The sequence below is a fragment of the Rattus norvegicus genome, chromosome 5 (genome assembly GCF_036323735.1).
Source record: "Rattus norvegicus strain BN/NHsdMcwi chromosome 5, GRCr8, whole genome shotgun sequence".
NCBI lineage: Eukaryota > Metazoa > Chordata > Mammalia > Rodentia > Muridae > Rattus > Rattus norvegicus.
In genome coordinates, this window is record NC_086023.1 from 125,172,005 (window position 1) to 125,192,444 (window position 20,440).

General features: G+C 45.9%; 1 protein-coding gene across 1 annotated transcript in view; it reads left to right on the forward strand.

Annotated features, from left to right (window-relative positions):
- Plpp3 (phospholipid phosphatase 3) overlaps window positions 1–20,440 on the forward strand; it is a 75,120-nt gene that overhangs the window by 16,005 nt on the left and 38,675 nt on the right. The window lies entirely within an intron of this gene.

Below are 20,440 nucleotides of genomic sequence, written 5' to 3' on the forward strand. Positions count from 1 at the left end.
AGCACAATGCTGCCTCCGATCAGCCCAGCAGCAGTGGCCACTCTTTAGGATAGTTTTAGAATGTCCAAGATGGAGGACTGAGGCATCAAGAAATCTCCCTTCCCCACCCTTACTTTATAGATGGGAAAACTACACTCGGAGGAGTTAGAGGTCTCAGAAAATGGATAGACTCTAGAGGGAGAAAAAAATTCTTACACAGATTCAAGGTCAAATCCATCATAGTGGGAAGCATAGTTTTAAACATCTCTTTAAACTCTAGATTTGGTTATTTTATAAATTATATATTGATCTCATGTATCAGTGGTTTACAAAGCCCTGGAAACCTTAACAGAGCATCCCAACACACAATAATGCTGTTAAAGAAATACCCCAAATAAAATTTTCTTCAAAGAGGAATGTCCCCAATTCACCATCCCCTCACATACTGCTTCCCCAATACACCCACACCTGAGACTCTGTCAGCCTTGTTTGTGACTGCACAGTTGTTCTAGTTGAGGTCTCCCTTCTAAGGAAACAAGAGCTCTCTGCATCTGGCCTTTGTTCCCGTGGTTTTTCCTTCTCAGCCGGCTGTGAAGGAGAACCCATTCTGAAAGCTGGTTTCTACCCACACCCTACACCATCACCATTCAACTTGGGCACTTAAGCATCATGACTTCAAGCCATGCCAGGCAACCCTGGTGATAGTTGGTGACCTCAGGGACAAAAAAAAAGTCTTCTACCCCCAAGACACTGTCAGTAACTAGAGGTCTTGAATCTCTAGACTTTGTCACCAAAGAGGACAGATGACACAATTTCCTATCATAGTTCCCCTAGTCAAGAAGTTCTAAACTTTAAGACGCTGTGTGCCCCAATAGAAACATATGACTTAGAGTCAGGCTGTTCTGGGTTCAAATCATGAACCCATCAATCACTAGCATTTAATGACCTCTCCAAACGGCTGTTTCCATCTGTGAAATGGGACAGTAATTTCTACTTCGCAGGCTGTCGAGAGATCGGAAGGTGCCTAGAGACAGTAGCTTCTTTGATACTAGTGTTCCCTGACCCGGAAGTGTTTGGGTACTGCTGGGTGTCATAGATGATGGCAAGCTTTAGAGGTAAATGTGGTGGAGAGTGCCTGCTGAATTTACAGCATGAGCCTGCATTGGATTCAGCCTGTCTGACCTGGAACCTCCTGGAGAGTTCTGGAACCTCCTGGAGAGTTGAGTGGCAACTGTGCGGATGCAGGCTCCCTTCCTTCTGCCCTGGCTGAAGGTGTTCCCCAGGTGCGGAGACCATGTTGGAAATTTGTCTTTAATGCATTCCAGCATTCTGATGCAAAACCTGCCTGAGAGATTGAGCAGAGTGCATTAACCAATATCATTTAAAGTTGATTAAAACTATCATCTTAATTAAGTATGAGAGAACAAGAAGTTCTCAGTTCTTCTGGTAGCAATTAAAGACTAAAGAGTCGATTTGAAGTTGTTTTTGCAACTCTTAAAATAATACTCCCTCCCCTCCCTCCCATGAAAAGCGTTCCTTAGCTAGAGACATTCCCTCACACTGAGGCTTGTGAGAGCTGTTAAGGGCCGCAAACCTGCTGGCAAGTCCTCTGCTGCCAGGGCTGCAGAGTTCTCAAAAGCTAGGGGTTCAAGCTCAGGATACACCAATTGGGAAAGAGAGCCTAAACAAAGGGCCCTTTGAGGCTGGAAACTGGGGCTTGGCTTCGGCACAGAGCACTGTGGGATTGGAAGAGTGCCCTGGGACTTGCCCAGAAGAGGGACTCAGGCGATCGAGAGAGGAAGTATAAAGTTTCCCCATACAGTGAGGGGTTCTGCTGAAACCCTGGGAGTTTTCAGGTTTCAGAGGCTACCTGTCGTCTGCCAGGCAAGTCTGGACAGTCTGTAAAACCTGGACTTGACAACACTCTCTGTCTTGGACCAGAAAGGGGAGCAAGCCATCAAGGCCTGTGGGTATCCCCTCTTTGGTAAGGGTGTCTCACTGGGTGATCAGAGATTTCCTCACAAGGCCCAAAGCCATCACTGTAATCCGTGCGCTCATCCCACCACCATCTTTATTGACTGCCTATTTTGTGTTAGGCTGATGCGGCTGCAAAGCTTACAAAACACAAGTCTCACTCATGGACTGGGCAGTGGGGGTGGGTGTGGGGTGGGGTGGGGTGGGCTGGGGTGGTGAGGACCAGAAGGTATGGAGACAGAGTTCTAAATTAGCAACTCCCCAGTTCAAGTGCTCACATCCCCACCCAGCCAGTTCCTACATCTCAACTGGGTTTTACATCTAGTCTTCCTAAAAATAAGACGTGGTGCTCACCGCCACCTAACAGACAGCACATCCTCACAGACAGCAAGCCAGCCAACAGAGATACTAGCAGGGACAGCTCACTGAGATAAACTCCGTGAGTGCTGCCTCCTCCCTTCCCCCATCGAGTGTGTGCGCGCGCGCGCGTTATTATACAGCTGAAGCTCCTTTGACCAGAAGAGAACCAATTCCTGTCAACTTTGTGGTATGATGCTGTCTGAAGGGGACAAGCACTAGGAATAACTAAGAAATAACTAAGGGTGGGTGTGTCTGTCTGAAGCACTGGCAACAGGACACACACCTAGAGAACCTGACTCAACTAAACCACTACAATGGCTTTCTTTGGTTACACATTTGAAAACCGATTTTGCCTAACAGACGGGGGCCCAGGCAAGAAGGTACAAATTTTGTTAAGTGAAGAATTCTCGTGTGTTTTTCCTCCATTCTCCAAATGTGTAGCAGTTATCTAAGCAAATGTGTGTAAGAGCTCTCGGATTGAAAGCATCCCAGGTTGGAGGTACGAGAGGCTAGAATCTGCCAACAGGTGCCCAGCACGAGATAGGTGGTGTCACTGTGAGACAAGGGAATGCACCGCTCCACAGTGGGGATTGATACCACAGGATGCACTTGGACGCATGCGCCTGACCAGAGATGCTCCAGCAGCTGACTGGTTAACTGACGGACATTCACAGAGGGTTTTCTACTCTCTGTGTTTATGTATAAATAGAGAAGCATTCATAAGAAACACAGGCTTCTATAGAGCCCTGACCGGTAGGTAAGTCTGAGGGAAGCAACTCATTAAATTCCTAGTTCAAGGTCTTGCATACATGAGTTGCTCAATAAAAATTGAACAAAGTCGAAACTACCCGGTTTCCATCTAAACCTGTTTTCCATTATTGATGCTTTAAATGACATCAGCTAAAATTTAGAAAAGAAAGATCACATGTAGTGTGCCGTTCAGTACGACCCTGGGCATTGTGGCATATTTTCTTGTTATTTAATGATTTTTCAGTTAAGCACATGTGCATCTGATCTTCTATGCTGACAATTAAAACGATCATCACTTCGTCCAATCTCGTGACAGCACTGGGGCCCAGCATCGGCATCAACTGCACACAGAGTGTCTGTCCCCTGCCGCGCTCAGGTGTTTCCTATGCTCCCCAGACAAACCCCCAGGGAAGGTTCTTTGCACCCTCTGTAGATCGCCAGGGCTGCTGTACTAGAGGACAAATCAGGCAGTTTAAGTGGCAGGAATGTGTTGTCTCTCAGCTCTTTGGGTGTGAGGGAAGGTGCATAGAGGTTCATTCTGAGGTTGTGAGGGAAGAGTCTGCTGCCCTCAGCTTATTGCATTGTCCTGTCTTCGGCTGTTCCCGTCTCATGCGATCCTCCCTTTGTGACCTGGAAGCATGTCCCCTGTGCAGATCTCTCATTGCTAAGGACCCCGATTTTCCTGGATCAGGACTCACCCAGTGGTGTCAGTTTAACTTGACTGTCTAGAGAGACTCGATCCGAATTAGTTCAAGCTAAGCACTCCAACGCAGGAAATCTGGGTGAGGATACACTTCAACCTATAGCCTCCCCTCATATATGTGAGGACGTTGGAGTCAGGGAAGCAGCCTCTGATTTGACTTTAGGTGTGTCTGCTTCTGACGTGGTTTTTTTTTTATCCTGTGTCCTGCTCCCAAATTGAAAGGACGTGAGCAAGGGGAAACCCGATGTCTCTTTTGATTCTAATGTGATTGATGCGAGACGGTGTTCAATGGTAATTGATTTAAATGTAAGTGATCTTGGACCTGCACTGTGATGCTACTTAAAAGCCAGGTTAAATGCAGCAGTCTAGGTGTAGCCGAAACTTAATTACAGTCATGCATTTATGAAGCCTGCTGGCGAGCTAGAGCCGTTCCTTTGAAAGTTCCAGTGAATAGACCTATAGACTGTCTGGCATCCTAAAAACTCACTGTCAATTGGACCACATTTCCAACAGGCCCTCGCTCTTTCCTTTCCCCGGCCCCTCCTCCTCCCCTCCCTCCTCCTGTCATCTTTTCCCCTCCTCCCTTCCTTTTTCTTTCTCCAGTTTTTTTTTTGTTGTTGTTGTTGTTTCTTTTTCTTGCATAATGGATTTTAGTTGACTGTATACATGTTGTAGATATACACGGGTCGGTTCCAGTAGCCCAAAGGAAGACTGGGAGATCGTATAGCAATAAGCCATGAGTATTCCCAGCTATCCCTGGTTCTTGGGGCCTCCAGTTCACAAGGAGGTGGAAAGTCCTGCCAGATCTGGTGAGCAGAAGGTGCTGGTGGTGCCTGTCTAGCCAGCTCCCTCCTGGAGGAGCCACGGTGGCACCATCTTAGCTTTGGCCCTGACTAAAACAGAAGCTTTAGCGTGGTGTCTCCTGGAGTTTGCGCCAGTGCTCCACTGACAGCTCTCTAGCAAATCACTGCCCCCTAATGAAAACGAAGGGCCTGAATTAGGATTCCTGTGATTCTCCCTGTGCTTTGTTCAATATACGTGCTTAATATTTATTAGAAGTGATCGAATAAAGAATGACCAAATGCATTATGGGGCAGAGATGGACCTATCAATGTAAGGAAGCCGAGGAACTTCTAAGGACATTCCATTGAAACCTGCATCAAGTATTAAGCTCCACCCCATCTTCCTTTAACATTGAAATGAACATTGAAAACCGGTCTGTTTTATCATTTCGCATATACTGTCACTTGCTTTAAAGGTTCTCTCTAAGCCATAGGGACAAAGAGCTCTTTTGGTCGTCTTTGTTCTTCCTACTGTATTTTGTGGTGAAGACTATGAGAAAGAACAGTGGTCACTGTGGATTAAGGGTGTCCAGGTTCTCACAGACCACCTGAGTGTCTCGGGATTCCATAATGACCTTTGACAACTCCTGAGATTAGTCATATTGTCCTTACTTTATAGTAGACCAGAGCTTTATACAGCTCACTTAATGTAATGGCAGATCAAAACACCAAACTCAAATGTATTTTACCCCCAAAGCCTTTACTTTCTTTAGATATCTTCAGCCACTCAGATTACATAAAATGAGAAAAAAAAAAATAACCAAAAAGCTTGTGGGCTTCATTATGCATATTCAGTGTCACATTTGTAATAAACAGTGCCCCCCCCCTTCTATACTGACTAGCACCTGCTTGTCTTATGGAAGGTTCACTACCCCACATTCTAAGAAGAAAATTCCCTGAGCCTTCTATGAGCCGGACTGTCAGACCATTGCCACATCCTCTTATTCCTCCCATCACCAAGAGGCCAAGGGACCTGCTAAGGGTGAAGGCCAGGCCCCAGGTGTATGACTGCGGAGTCCACCAATTCTCAGGCACTCTGTACCAGTGTTTGCCTTCCTGGATTCCTTGCCAACAGGTAGATTTGTCTGTTAGCTGTTCACATCTAATATAGACCCAGGTGTACTGTGGAAGGAATCGCACTGTGTGCCGAGGTCCCCTGAAGGTGTCTATGTAACGGATGGGAGCAGTCAGTGTAGAGAGGTGTGCGAGGAGAAGATGGAGTGGGCCATAGACGCCCTTGGAGCAGGTTTGTTTGAGTTCTGCTGTCTAGGGTCTGGAGTGGCAGTGTGGTGACAGAGGCCTTCGCATAGCTCATTCTGTGTGGATGGGGATGTGTGTGGAATGCCCAGGCTCTTCACGAATGGTTAGTCACACCTCAGTGAGTTGACTCTACCTCGCCTTGCTACAGAGCAGTGCCCACCAGAGTGACTCTCTAAACACAGCCTGCCCAACCACACCCTTCCCTAGATGTGTTCACCCAGTAGCCAGCATTGTAGAGAAGACGTGGATTAAATAAACATGAGGCCTGAAAACTGCAAGGATCAAAAACAGAATGGTAAGAGATGACTGAGGCCGGCATTTCTTAGGAAATCTTTAAATAGCCCATATCCTTCTGAGTGCTTCAGTGCACAGTGAACTTGACTGACGGTGGGTGACAGGCTCCTGTTGAACTTGGGTGGGAATGACCAGCTAGTCCAGCCTCCTCTCTTCACTAGATAAAGAGGCTCAAAGAGGAAAGGAACTTCCTTAAATCACCAAGGACTTTGGGCTCTTCCACCACAGATACCTTCTAAGTCCATTCCCCACTCTGTCTGGAGACCAGGCCATGAGAAGTCACACGCTTTCCCCTGTGTCTTACAGCCGTGTATTTTTCAGGTTTTTCCTTCTCTTCTAAATAAGCCTCTGACGTCTGGATCTGGAGTCATTCATTCTCTTTCTTCCTGGAAGATATTTTGGCAAAGCGTTTGGTAACTTAGTTCCTACCTAGGCAGAAGAGAGAAGAAGGGGAGACTGCAGGTTTGAGTCCTCGGGGGTCCTTCCAGGTGATCTACAGGGGAAGGCAGCTCTTGAAGGCTTAAGCACCTGTTTTAGCACCTCAGCTCTAGCACATAATAGCTTCTCAGTAAATATTTGCTATTCAATGCAGTCTAAAATTGTCTATAGTGTATGCATACTGTTATTTACATTACACACACACACACACATATATAATATATATATAATATATATATGTATGTATGTATGGCTTTTTTTAAATATAGCTTTTTCTAGCCACCAGTGGCATAGTATATTTTAGAAGCAGCTATTGCCAGGTCACTTAAAGATGGGATTGCATTAAACAGAAGAATTCTTGGTCTGAGATGGAGCTCAGTGACAGAGCACTTGCTTGCCTGGATTCCTTCCCAGCACTAAGAGAGTTGGAGGAAGGGAGGGAGAAAAGAAGGAAGAGAGGGAGAGAGGGAAGGATGGGAGAGAATATTAATTCACTCCTCCTCTCATTGCTATTTTAAGTGCTTGAGAAGGCCTAGGCAGAGCACGGAATCTCACTATTATTGAGTGCCCCTGATGGTGACTGTCTGCATCTGAGAATCACTGCCGAGTAATGGCCATCCCCATCCCACTTCTGCCATCTACATGCAGCAACAGGAGCACTAGCTTCCAGGTCTGGAGCCTTAACACAAACAAAACACAGTGTGCGCAGGGCTACAGAGAGGCTCTATCTAGAACAATTGCCCAGTATAGTTTGTGTCAGATTGTGAGAGGCAGTGGAGAGAAATGGTTTGCAAGCCTAATTAGGCCCACTCCCCAGTTCTCTAAGCCCCCTGCTAATTGGCAGTCCCTTAATAGATTAGGACTTGGCATCGGGCTTGCATGTATTAGAAACCACACACAGAAAAAACCCAGTGGCCGAGGAACTCCTGCCAAGGCCAGACCTGGGTTTCTGGGAGGTTTTTGAAGTGTACTGGACTCTCAGTATTTTGTATAGTCAGTGTACTGAAAGGAATCAAGCCATTCCTTTGGACGGGATTTGTGAAGGGCAAGTTTGTTGAATAATTAATTCCCTGAGACCCATTCTGTCATTTTGATGGACAAGCAGCAGGCCGCCTCTGTAGCTTGTTCTCAGCACCAGCAGGCATTGGCTTAGTTCTCACGGACGGACCTGCCCCCTTCCTAAGCATAGCTCCCTTCCCTTTTGTGCTTCGAGGGGAGGGGAAGGAAGACGCCTCAGCTGCGCACCTGCTCTGTGGCCGGCTGCTCCGCTCGGCAGCTCAGGAAATCCCCACCATAGCCTTTCAAGACTGCAGGACCTGTTTTGCAGCTGAGGATGCTTACGGTCCAGAGAATTCACCAGTCTGGTGTCACATTGCCTTGACTTGTCCAAAGGAGGAAGGATTATACTTTATTCCACAAGCACAAAACCAAATCAACATCTCCTCCCCAAGACTTTTTTTTTTTACTTTCTTCAGTGACTTACAGCGGCTGTGACACAGTAATCTTTGATTAGGTGATACAAAGGGGGTTACATTTTGTACTATAAGCTCCCCCCTTCTCATCATGTGTGATGGCATCCTCATTCTGAGCTGGGCTACCTGTGGTAGGTAGAATGCAACATTGTTCTTGGGGGACAAAGAGAGGCTGGAGTTCTGTGCTCATTTACACGAGCGTGTTGGCTCCCAGAAGCCCAGCGGCATCTCCCAGTCCGGGATCTAGCGGCCTTGCATCTCCCTCTGGTCTCGCCAGTTAGATCCCACTTGGGAATCTTTTCTCTTCTTTTCAAGTCCATTTCCAACAAATGGAGGAACCATAGTGGAGGATGATGTGATCCCCACGAAAACCATTTCTCCGGCAAACATACCAGGCGGCTCTCATGGCGATGCCATGGTGAGGGGAAATAACGTTCTTTGGCATTTTGCCCTTCAAAAAAGTGTATGTGTGTGCATTTGGGGAGGGAGGTCTGGTGGGAGGAGAAAGATGGACAGAAAGAACAGTGGGCGCTTTGTAACTTCAGCAGAGGGTCAGGTGGGTAGGTCCTGAGGGAGGAGGGGGCTAGAGAAGTCTGGAACCTTCCCTTCCCTGGACTTTGCTATCTCCTTCTCTCTGCTCCAGAGAGGTTGTGAAGGAGAAAATGGGGAATTGTTCTTGATTTGCAAGGAAGACTCTAGACATTATTGTGTCCCTCTGAGGGAAGCCGGCTCCTTGCTGCTTTGCAAGGATTAAGGACCTGGCTTCCAGAACCACTGAAGAAACATCCCGGGAAGAACCCTTCCTCTCACAACTGAAAAGCTCATCACAGGGTTTTGGCCTCCCGGAGAGTCTTGGCTGGGGAGCCTTCTTGGAACAATGGGGTTCCTATAGCAAGCCACCTAGGAGTTAGTGACTACAGCCAGCGCTCCCTAGGATGTGGAAACGCCTAAATGCCTATATTTTGTTGTCCCCATGCGGGAGCGGGTGGAGAGGAGGCCACTAAGGGCAGCCCCAGAGCACCTGGATTTCTATTTACGTGAGACACACTCCTGACAGTTCCAGGCTAAGAGATAATAAACACGACAGCTGCCCCGGTCCGCAGAAAGTCAGGTGACCTCTGCTGTCCCTTGTTGTGCTACTCTGGGACCTTGCTCCTGAGTATCAGTTTCGGCCCTTTTGAGAGGGATTGTTTGAAAAGAGAATGGGCACAGACGAAAGACCACACCTGGCTGCCCCCAACGCCATTTCTGCACAACTGAGCAGAGAACTATCAATACTTGTGGCAATCTTAGCTGAAGACCTGAAGAATTGGGTGTGCTTTGGAATCTGTTGTGAAACCCCTGCTGGCATCTTCCTTCACACACTAAAGAGCAGTGGGAACCTCGGTAAAGCCCATGTGTCCCAAAAAGGGACCCTGGCGACAAAGCTTTCTTGTTTGGAAATGGCTCCATACTTTTTAGGTAAAGCCCTTAATGCCTGAGTTTACATTAGTGATGAGACCCTCAGACCAAACCAACCCCCTACTCATGCTGTACATGAAGAAAAGGAACCAGAGAACAGAGTAAAAGCAAGGTCCAGTGTCTACACTTCATTTCCCGGAAGAACCAAGACTAAGAAACCTGTGTCAATGGCTGCTATCTACTTGGGATTTTTGAAAACCATATCGGCAACAAAAACTTAGCTAACCCTCCCAGAATCACTGGTGGCATCTTAGGGACATGGGGTATTTCTGAGCCAAAAACTAGTAATGAATTTATTTAGCCTTCTAGATAGGCTCAGATCCCCCAAAGAAGGCAAAAGATTAATTTGCTAGATCAGGTGCAGAGCCGAACAAATGTCTTCCATGGTTCTATTTGGTCTCAGTTTATTTCACTGTGTAGTTATCCCAGGGATGATTGAACTAGAAACCTTTTCCCCAAATAAGATAATTCTGGGTTTAAGACATTTTAAATGGCGGTTTCATCTTATTAGCAGAAACTTTTCAAAATCTAGGTTTCAGGGAAAGATGGTCTCTCCTCTATCGTTTCTTAGGTTTTCTCAGGACAAAAGTTGGGAAGGAGCTAGGCATGCAAGAGCAATTTGGGTTTATTCTCCTGTGGTTGTTTGTTTGTGTTTGTTTTAGTGGAGCCTTGAATACATCTCTGGAATGGAAATGACAACATGGGGTCTTTGTGCATTTTGAGGGCTAGTCCATAAACAGGAGTTATGCCTCCTGTGTGCAAGACTGTGCTGGCAGGTGTCCTCATACCTCTGTTTACCAACACCACCATGGACCTTCCAATCACTGGCTACAAGTGCATTCTTACAGGGCAGGGACCACATCTTATTTCTGTGATCTATTATTTTCTCTTTAAGGCATTTCCTTCTTTTCTCCCCTATATTTCTGCCTACCTAGTGCCATTCTGCAGGCTCAGTGAGGCATGGGCCAAGCCTCAGATGCCTGGAGAAGAAGTTGGAGTTGTATTTTAATCAGGTGTCCGATGATGCCCTTAACTCCCTGGGTCCTTCTAAAATGACAGTGCAACCTGTAAAGACAGCACACAAGGAGGAAATCAACTGGAAATTAATGTGCGATTAGTGGAGCATTTAGGCAGAAGGTCAAAGCGATTATTTTGGACTTCAAACTTTTTACTTTTCAGGGCCTGTATTTGGTTACAAAATTACATCCGTGAATTATTTGTGCAGGTGGCAGCTGTCAGATTTGAAGGTTTCTGCCTTTTACAAAAAGAACATTGACAGGCCTGGGAACAGGGAGTATGCTCCTGGAGTGAGAGCTGTCTTATCCGCAGCACCCTGGAACCACTCCAGTCTTGCTCAATGCAAGTGGGAGTCCTAGTTCAAGGTGACAGAACCCCTGTCCCTGTTAGTACAGCTGCTTTAGTGAGGGAACCATTCAGTCTAGTTGACTGGCGTCTTGTAAACAGGGCTGGGACACTATCAGGTATAGGAGGGAAGAGAACTAATTGTTAAATGCCTACCATACTGTATTTCCTCCTCAGACTGGTATTGGCATCCTCCTTTTACTAGGGCGGCGCAGAGAAATTAAGCAACTTGCTGAAGATCACATGATTGTTAAGAAGATCACATAGATTAAGTGGCAAAGCTAGTTTCAAGCCTGGGTCTGACCTTATCTTCTGGAGAACCGTGAGCTTCCTCTCACTTGATTCCCTAAGAGGATCTCATCATGGGTGTGCTGAAAGTGATCCCTTAGCCCTTGGGATAGCTGGGGTGGGGCGGGGCGTGACAGCTGAATCACTGGGATTCCACAGCCTTCCCCTAAGAGTTCAGAAAGCATGCACAGCAATTTCACCTTGTGGAAAAGCCTAAAGAACTGAAGATCAAGTTTAAAGTGATGCTGCCTGGAAACCACTCATCCCGTACCCGAAACTGGTTAGGCTCCTCGTGAATAAGTCTTAATGGAACTGAGTCTTCCCGGTGGAAATGTGTTGTTTGAGGTGATTGGGTTCAGAGAACTGGGGTTGGCTGCGATCTGTATGAGATTAAAGTTTGGAAGGAAGGGAAAGGATCTTCAAGTCGTGGGGTGCATTTGGTGATGGGTCAGCTCCCACTAAGTGCAGGGGAGTGTTCTCAGTTCCAAGGGATGCCAAAATGGATTCTTTTCTGAAGTGATTCTTGGCTAGTACAGTGGAATGGTTAACTACCATGCCAGCGTGATGGTCTCAGCCTGGGAAATAGAAAGGTGATATGGAAGATCGCTGTGCTTTTAGAATCCTATTGTTACTGGTATGTGCCTAACTCTATTTTGAGCAAGATTGGTGATACCAAGGTATCTGATAGCCTCTTCTCACTTGGCTTTTAGTTATGTTTTAGGGCTCGTGCACTTCTATCATATGAAGGCTGGTTTGTTTTTATTTCAGATAACTACTGCCTTCAAAAATAGAAATCTGATAGCACCATTTAGGATCACCCAGACAGGTATAGGTTAGGTTAGCTCATATCTTCTGCTGAATAGCCATGCAATTTATAATGACACACCTCGTTTACTTGGCTAATAAGGGAGGTGCCCCTACATGTTACACCACCAGACTTAGAGAAGAAAGAATCTTGCTGATGGCTTCCGCGTTCAAAAAGTCTTGCCTTTCACTGGTCCTCACTTTCCTTGCATCAAAACTACAAAACCACCTGCCTTGTGCTGTGCCTTACATAATCCTAAAGAGGGCAACTTGAAACATAGGAAGGTCGTCTTGGTTTAAGGCTGAGATGTACACAGGCGCACCAGTGCCCACCTTCACATGCGGGCCATGGCCAGTGCTCACTACAGAACACAAAGTTGAATCAGGGCTGTTTCTGTTTGTGTTGGTTCAATATTGAAAGGACATCTTTATTCTGTAATGCAGAGATAGGGAAGCACGAGTGACGTGAATATGGCAGAGAACACACAGCCTCCGTCTCAGGGATATGGGGAGGGCCAGTGAACCTTGGAGAACACAGGCTTACGAAGCTGGGAGTCAGAAGGTTATTTGAGACTGCCTGTTACTAAATGGTAACACTAGTTTGAAACATTGGGTGGGCCAAAGAGAATAATCTCAGCCAAGCAGATTTGGTGTGGACTGCCAAAGGGTGACCTTAAACTTAGACCCTCTACCTTGAAGTGCTTGGGAGTCAGGCCACTGCTGCCTTGGCTTGCTGACCAGCACACAGCTTTGCTCCTACGGGGCTCCTGTGATGTTTCAGCCCCAACCTTCTTCCCTTACATCTGCCTGTGGGCTTGCCTTTTAACTCTGACTATCGAACTGTCTTCCAGGTGTATCTGATGTCCTGCCAGTCCACACTATTTATTTTAGCGCCACGTGAGCACAATGTTTTTGTACACCTGGGCATCGGTGATTAGATGGACACACACATGCTGACGAGAGCATGTTTCAACACTGGATAAATAAGAAACCGTGTTTTCTCTTCACTTTTATTTTGGACTTGCTGACCTTAAGCCCTGTGTGATCCTTTGAGAGTGTGTGACAGGGCTCCATCAGTGGCCCCGACATCAGGGGAGCAGGTCCTGCTAACCACGGTCAACAGCCCGTCTGTTTGCCCACTTTTCAGATATCCCTGGAATTTTAGGGTTTTACAAGCAGGTCTTTCTTTCTCTTGGGATCAGACTACCTTTGACAATGGATAAGCCCATGGCTGCCTTCAGTAGATTCTGGAAAGAACTCTGATGACATCTTGTTCCTCCTTATAAGGGTTTCTGACACCAAAGCTCTGTGTTGGTTGGCTCCCTGGCACATAAGAACCTGGAGTAAGAACCATTATTCACCAAGCCTGGCAGTGATGATATACACTATAAATTGCATCTCAACCCTCACAGTTCTGTGAACTGAGAACCATTATACAAAGTCCTGTTGTATGATGTCAAAAAATGAAGAGAGACAAAGTGACCTAGCCAGGGTCAGACCCAGTCCTGACAAGTGCTAAGAGATGAATTCCTATAAATCCTGTGTTCCTGGGTCTATGAATGGGGCCTGGAGATGACTCAGCAGTTAAGACCACTGGCTAATCTTGCCAGGGACTGGGGTTCTATTCCCCATGCCCACATGCTGGCTCAAAGCACACTGTAACTGTAGTTCCAGGGAATCCAACGCCCTCTCTAACTGCCATAGGTACCAGGCACACACATTGTTTGTGGGCATACATTCAGGCAAAACGTACATGCATTAAATAACCACCAAATTGAAAAACAAACAAACGTCATGAATAGACTGGAAAAAGAAAGAAGTAACTGATCCCCACTCGGTTTTAATGAAGGAGCTTAAAACATGACCTGAGTTGTTGGGGAGATCAGATGTGGTTGCAGAGAAGAACTCCAATGCACAGTACCCTAGCTCCTGCAGCCAACCTGTTGACGCATACTGGAGGCCCAGTGTAGAGAGATGGATCTGTATAGCCCCTGGTTTTTGTTCTTGTTCAGGCTAAATATACTTTCAACGGCTTCGTAGTTGACTTTCTAGCGCACAAACGTCTACCTGGGCATTGTTCATGTTCCATTTAGCAAGAAAGTCTATCTGGCCCTATCTTCAAATGGACTTTGGGCTGGATGGTTCTGTTTTGTGTCCTGTTTATTTCTCTTAGCAGTCAAGTGGACAGGGACAAATTGTAGCCTCCGTGACCCTTGACTGTGATGACGACGCACTAGCGGTCAAAGTGACTGTTTTTAAACTTAAATCTGTTACTACATCCGAAGCCCCTGAAATATAACAAATTCCCAGTGAATGCAGACTTATCCTTGTCCATATTTAAAAGGGGCTAAAAGAGAAGAAAGAGGTCTTGGGAAATGACTGTTTCCCAAGATGAACAGATGGTAAGACCTCCAGGTGCTGGCCATTGCATTTTACCACGGAGAAGAGTCTTGTTCATGGAATATATAATCTTAGCCAAAGCTCTCCAGCTCTTTCAATGAAACATGCAAACCACGTTTTATTTCTAGGCGACTGTGACAGATTTTTGAAGGGGCTCGTGAGATGGCATTTACCTCATAAGCCTGTGACTTGAGTTCTTTCTATCCCCATAACCTACAGCGAAAGGAGGGACCTGGCTGGTGTTTGTCCTCTGACCTGCATGCTATGTCATGGGGATATCAACTTGTGCGACAGACACTCTTAATAATAATAATAAAATTTTGCACAGAATCCAACAAGAAAGGCAAAGCAACCAGAGTTGAATCTTTGAAGACTGTTATTAATTATTCTATGGTGTGAGGCTTGATGCTTCTACCTAGCACTTGCTCTTGCTTACCATGTTTGAGGCCCTAAGTTCCATCTGGGGCACTGAAAAACTAGTAAAGATTTCACTGTCAGCACTTTCAAATAAGGGAACCCAAAGTTCTCTTTAATACCCAGGGATTAGACCACAGACGGGCTTCTCTTTGCCACGGGACCCCAGACTTCCTGAGGGTGGGAACTGAAGTAGTGTAAGCCCTTACTCACCACGGTAGCCCTAGTTCCCAACAGTGCCCAATTCTCAGGGAACTGTCCTTTCTTTTCTGTTTACCTAAGCAAGAGACCTTGGACTTGGGCTCAGGAAACACAAGCAGCAGGACTCTACCTGCCATGAGTTTCTTCATTTAGGCCTGAACCCTCCAGCCCCGAAGAATGAGCATTTGTCAAGGAAAGTCTCTGACCCCGGAACACTGCCTGCGCACACCGCCAGCTGCTAGTGTTTTCTATGGAGCTTGTTTCAAAGCTGAAGAAATGCCTTCACAGTAAACTTAGATTCTGCTCGCCTGGATTGTGTCCAGTCTAAAAATCTGGACAAACATTATAAACCAAAGAAAGTTTGCGCACTTCTAAGACCAGTAGCAATTAATTACTTTAAATAGAAATACTGTCACTTACTGGCAACATAAATATTTGTATTTTGAACCTCTAAGTAGTTGTTGGGTTGACCATTCTGACCTTAAGTGATTTTACTTAGTCATATTTTAACAGGGAGTACATTTATAAAGAAGGGTCAGGTCAGGGAGGAAGAAAATATAAACCAAAAGAGAGAGCTGGGTTCTAATCCCAGTGACCCATTGATGCACTCAGAGACTTAGAGAATAGAAAACTTCTGTCTTCAATTTTCTGTTGCATACAAAGGGAAATAACAACAACAACAACAACACACACACACACACACACACACTTTTACAATTATCATAAACATTAAATAAATTGCAAACTGGACTATAAACCCCTTCGAGAGGAACTCAGTGTCTTCTAGCTGTAGCTCTCACATCTGGTCCAAATGACTGTCCTTTGCTCTGCACTGGGCTGAGGTTGCTTGGCTTCTCTGATCCTCGGTGTTTTTATTTGTAAATGATTGGAACAGCACTCACAGAACTCTACCCTATCAGTAAGGTTCACAGAGCTCCCAGCAGAGCGTCCTGGTAACTGCCTGTCCTCCGCAGCTGTGCCTTGCCAATGCCTTGGTCTGTGCTGTGTGTCCTATGTCGTTCTGCTGGTAAGCACGTAGGCGCCTGGCGGATGTTGCCTTAATTATTACTCCCACACATCCTAGACTTTGCTTATTCGGAAGATAACGCCAACCGCTTCTTAGTCTTTTGACTAAGATCAAGTAAAGATAAGCACAGATTGGGTCAAGTGGAAAACTGGGTGAGTCTCAGGAGAGGCATCTCCAGGACTTCTTGTTCGGGACAAAGGAGAACTGTCCTCAGATTCTCCGGTTTTCAGTCCTGCAGAGAAGTGCAGTCACTTCACCTTTATCCTCCTGCTCCCTTCTCCCTTCCTTGCTCTCTCAGGGCTTCTAAAAGGCACTTTGAGAGAAGTGGCTGTGTTTAATTTTGTGCAGATATGAAGCCATGGCTGCGGGGAGTTAGCTTTGGGGCTGGGTCACTCTGGTAACACTTCCCACATGACTTGATCAATGGGTGGGCCATGAAAACTTATCCTGTGTTTTTTTACACCCCACCCCCAAACCACCCAACCTGACCAAGTGTTAGTTTTTCAAAGCCAGTGAAGTTTCAAAGGCCTGAACCCAACACAGCGGCCTTTCTTCGTGCTTTGATTTTCTGCCCATTAAGTGTTTGTCACTGAGTTCAGATTTCGCCTCCTCTGCAGCCTACACATCCCACGAAGCCCCTAGAGGTAGGGAAAGTTAATTGATTGTTGATTAAAAGGAGGAGAGAGGCTTGAGCCTAGGTCTAGACACTTTAGCTTATTCTCTCTCCTTTGGCTCTGATTTGCTGCACAGAGCTCATAATACACATTTTATTATCAATAAATCTAAATTCTGGGATATTGGCTTTAGATCTTTGATTGAATTAGACATGTGTGTATCTAATTAGTGTGTGTGTGGCATGGGGTAGCTAGGAGAGTATAAACTAAGAGGGCTGTCTTGACTTCTCTAAGGTCTTTCTTTCATTCTTTTTTTTTTTTCTTTTTCCCCCTACAGAGGCATGGGAGTTACTGAGGGAGCTTCGGCTCATTTGTTCATACACATGGGTGCTTCTGTTTTAAGTGACTCACTCTAGAAAGCACCCAAGATTTAGGTAGGTCATTTGAACCTCATCCAGCTTCACCATTAACTTACAGAGTGACTCTGCTAAATCACTTTAATCTCTTTGAACCATAGGGTGGCTTTACTCGCTCCTTTTCTATGATTGGCCTTTGGGCCCCTTGGAGGTTGAGACTTAGCCTCTTTTATCTCTGTCAGTCAGTAACTGGGTTGTTAGAGACCACAATAGTGTGTGTGTGGGAATCCTCAAGTGTGGGCACAGAATGCTTGCTCAGGAAACGTTAACTATCATCATTAGTCTTTGTGCTGTGTTTCTCTTTCTTCTGTTCATTGTTTGCCTATCTTTTCCTGACTACAGCAAAGTTGGAAATTGTATTCTGTACTAATTGTAATTGCCAGGTTGTGTAATTGCCAGGACTAGAATCCTGAGTTTACAGTGCACCTTTATAAGAAGTGTACATGGTCCATAGGACCCCAAAGCTTCTCTGACTCATGCAAGGTCAGCTCAGGTCTCCATCCCTTGCAGGACACTTCTAATGTGCAGTAGAGGAGTTTTGTTCTCTCAGTGCCTTTCTACATAAGCCTCAGTCAGCCATGAGACTCCTGATATTTTGGCACTCATGGGTTCGTGACTCCTTAACCACATGAACTTAGCTCCAGGGCAGAGGCTGTGTCTAGCATCTTGCCCTCTGGTGCTGGGACTTTGCTTGCTGAGGCTAAATGAAGACAATAGAAGATAATAAAAAACAGTGGCAGGATGGAAACAGAGCCCTGCTTTGGAAAGGGCACCTCCTTCTCTTCCTCTCATTGCTCTCCTACAGCTTAGCACGGTCTCCTGCCTCGGAACTAGCTGTCCAGTTGGGGCAGTATTATTCAGTTTCCATCAGCTCCTTTGGGAACAAAGTCAAGATTTGACTGGCATCACCCTCAGTAAACACCACAAGTTTGTAAGGGAGATTGAAAAGGCCATTGGGTTTTCTAAATGATATCTCCACGCCTTTCAAGAAAATAAACAGAATCTAAACTTCTTGTCTGTTTGTAGTCAGCACCCGTATAATCAGAATCGGAAACCCTCCCCAAGCCACAGGCAAATAAAGCATCTATCTGTGTTGTTCCCAGCCAAACACAGGGCAAAAGAACTAGTCAGATGGTTTTCCTTTCTAAGCCATCTCCTCGGGCCCCTTTCTCCTTTTTGACATCACTTGTCTGCAGCGTGTCTTAGACTCACTGTTATTGCCCAGTGTAGTGCCTTGAATTTCTTTCAACTAAGTCTTCTTAGACTGATATACTGTGTCTTCCCTGGCTCGATTGGATACCCCCTGAGGGCAGTGTCTGGTTATTCTTGTATTTCTAGACCAAACAAACATAGTTAAAAATCAATACATACTTGTTGAGTGAATGAACACACACACCAATTTATTCCATCATCCCAGTAAAACCAAAGTTAGACTTCATTCTTTACATTTAGCAGATGAGAAAGGGAATTTTGAAGATGTGAAAAAGCCCGCTCAAATAGAACAGCATCCCGGGGATGGTGAGCCCAGCTCTGTCTCACTCCAGGGCTCTTTTATGCATGTCCTGTCCTCCGAGACATATGTTGTACAGGCCTATCATGTGAAAACTATTGAATGTAGATGCTAGAGGTCTAAATTTGAGCCACAGATGTCAGGCACCCGGAGTCTGTTCCTACCCTGAGGGGTTTTCTTAGCAGCACTTTGGTTCCCAAGCATCTCAGAGGCCACAGCTCAGCCTAGTAGCATCTCATCATCACAAAGCATGGAGTTCTAAAATCTCTAGGCCATAGAGTAAAGATCGGCTGAGCCCCATATGATATTTCTCCCAGGCCCGACCCCAGAACATCAGCTGAATTCTGTCATTACTGCGCCTGCACACTTATCCACTGCCTCCCCACCCCCTCTACTCCAAGGCCGGGAGAGTTTCAAGTTAATGGTTATTGCCTTTCAGGGCCCCTCTGTGTTTACTTTGCGAAGGTCGGCAGATACTGTGGTGTGTTGCTATTCTTTTCAAAGCTCTAGTATGAATTTGATAAAGTAAATTGTTGTTCTAGCAGGAAGCAGTTAGGGGTCACAAAATAAATAGCCGTAGAATTCAAATAAATCCAAAGAATAAAACCAAATAAATCCATGTGTGTATACACTGTGATACATAAATACACTTTTTGGGAAGCTAGTGTTTTTATCGCTGCTGGTCTGGACCAAAGTAATTGAAAAATCGTGCAGTTCGTGGTACCTTTTTTTTTTCAAGAGGCGGCCTGGGGCTTTGAGCAATGTGACATGAATATAATTTCCAAAAAATGAAAAGAGAATTTTACTTTTTAAACAACTGCTTGTTTTGGTCCCTGCCCATATCCCCCAACAAATGAATTTCACGTTTGGATGAAACCAATTTGCAGTGTTAAATTAAGGATTTCGGCACTTAGAGTGGTTGACTTAAAGCTCCTTTAGAGCAAAAGATTCCTCTTGATTTTCCCCCGAAGAAGGGCGGGAATAGAGCTTAAAGGATGCTTTAGAGTGACTCTCTAGTTTATTATAATGTTCAATACACAAACACAGAGACAATCTTTTGTCAGTCTCAGGATCTGGGTGAGCCAGATCCTGTACACGTCTCCTTGGTGTCCAAAGGACTGGCAGAGCTGGAGGCTGGAGGAGAAAGGTCCTGATCTGGGGCGTGCCTGGATCTGGGTTAGAGGCTGTATATGACTCTTGCAAGGGAGAGCCATTAGTGGTGCCTTCGCAAGGCAATAACATGTTAATGGCGAGAGCCTTTCAAGAGGTAAACAGCCAGGTGTAGTAGCCCACACACTCATGGCTTCCATCCCAGCACTTGGGAGGCAGAGGCAGGTGGATCTCTGTGAGTTCCAGGACAGCCAGGACTACACAATGAGACTCTGTTTGGAAATAACAACAGGCTCCCTAGTAGTATCTGTTGTAGTGGTGGTAGTAGTAGTAGTAGTAGTAGTAGTAGTAGTAGTAGTAGTAGTGTCTATAGTGTCCATGCAAGACTTACCGTAGGCATTTGCTCTCTATGCTTCCAGGTCTGATGAACTTCTGGGCTGGTAGTAAAATCTAATAGCAGTGACTTCTGAAAGAATGGAACTAGCAGGCTACTGAAAACCAGTCACCGCTTTAACAGCAGCCTGGTACTTCCTGTACCCTTGGGCTCTGACCTGGGATACTAGATGGAGGGGCTGAGCTCGACTCTAGTGTATGACTCAGAATAGTGAAGGAAAAGCCTTGGAAACAGCATCTATTGAGCCAGACCTTTTGAAAGTTCTGCTCGTCATATGCATTCCCTATGCGGTGTCTACGATGAGGGAGTTGGCCTGAGATCGGGAGCCACGGCTCCACGGCTAGGAGCTGGTGGAGCTGGGATTCAA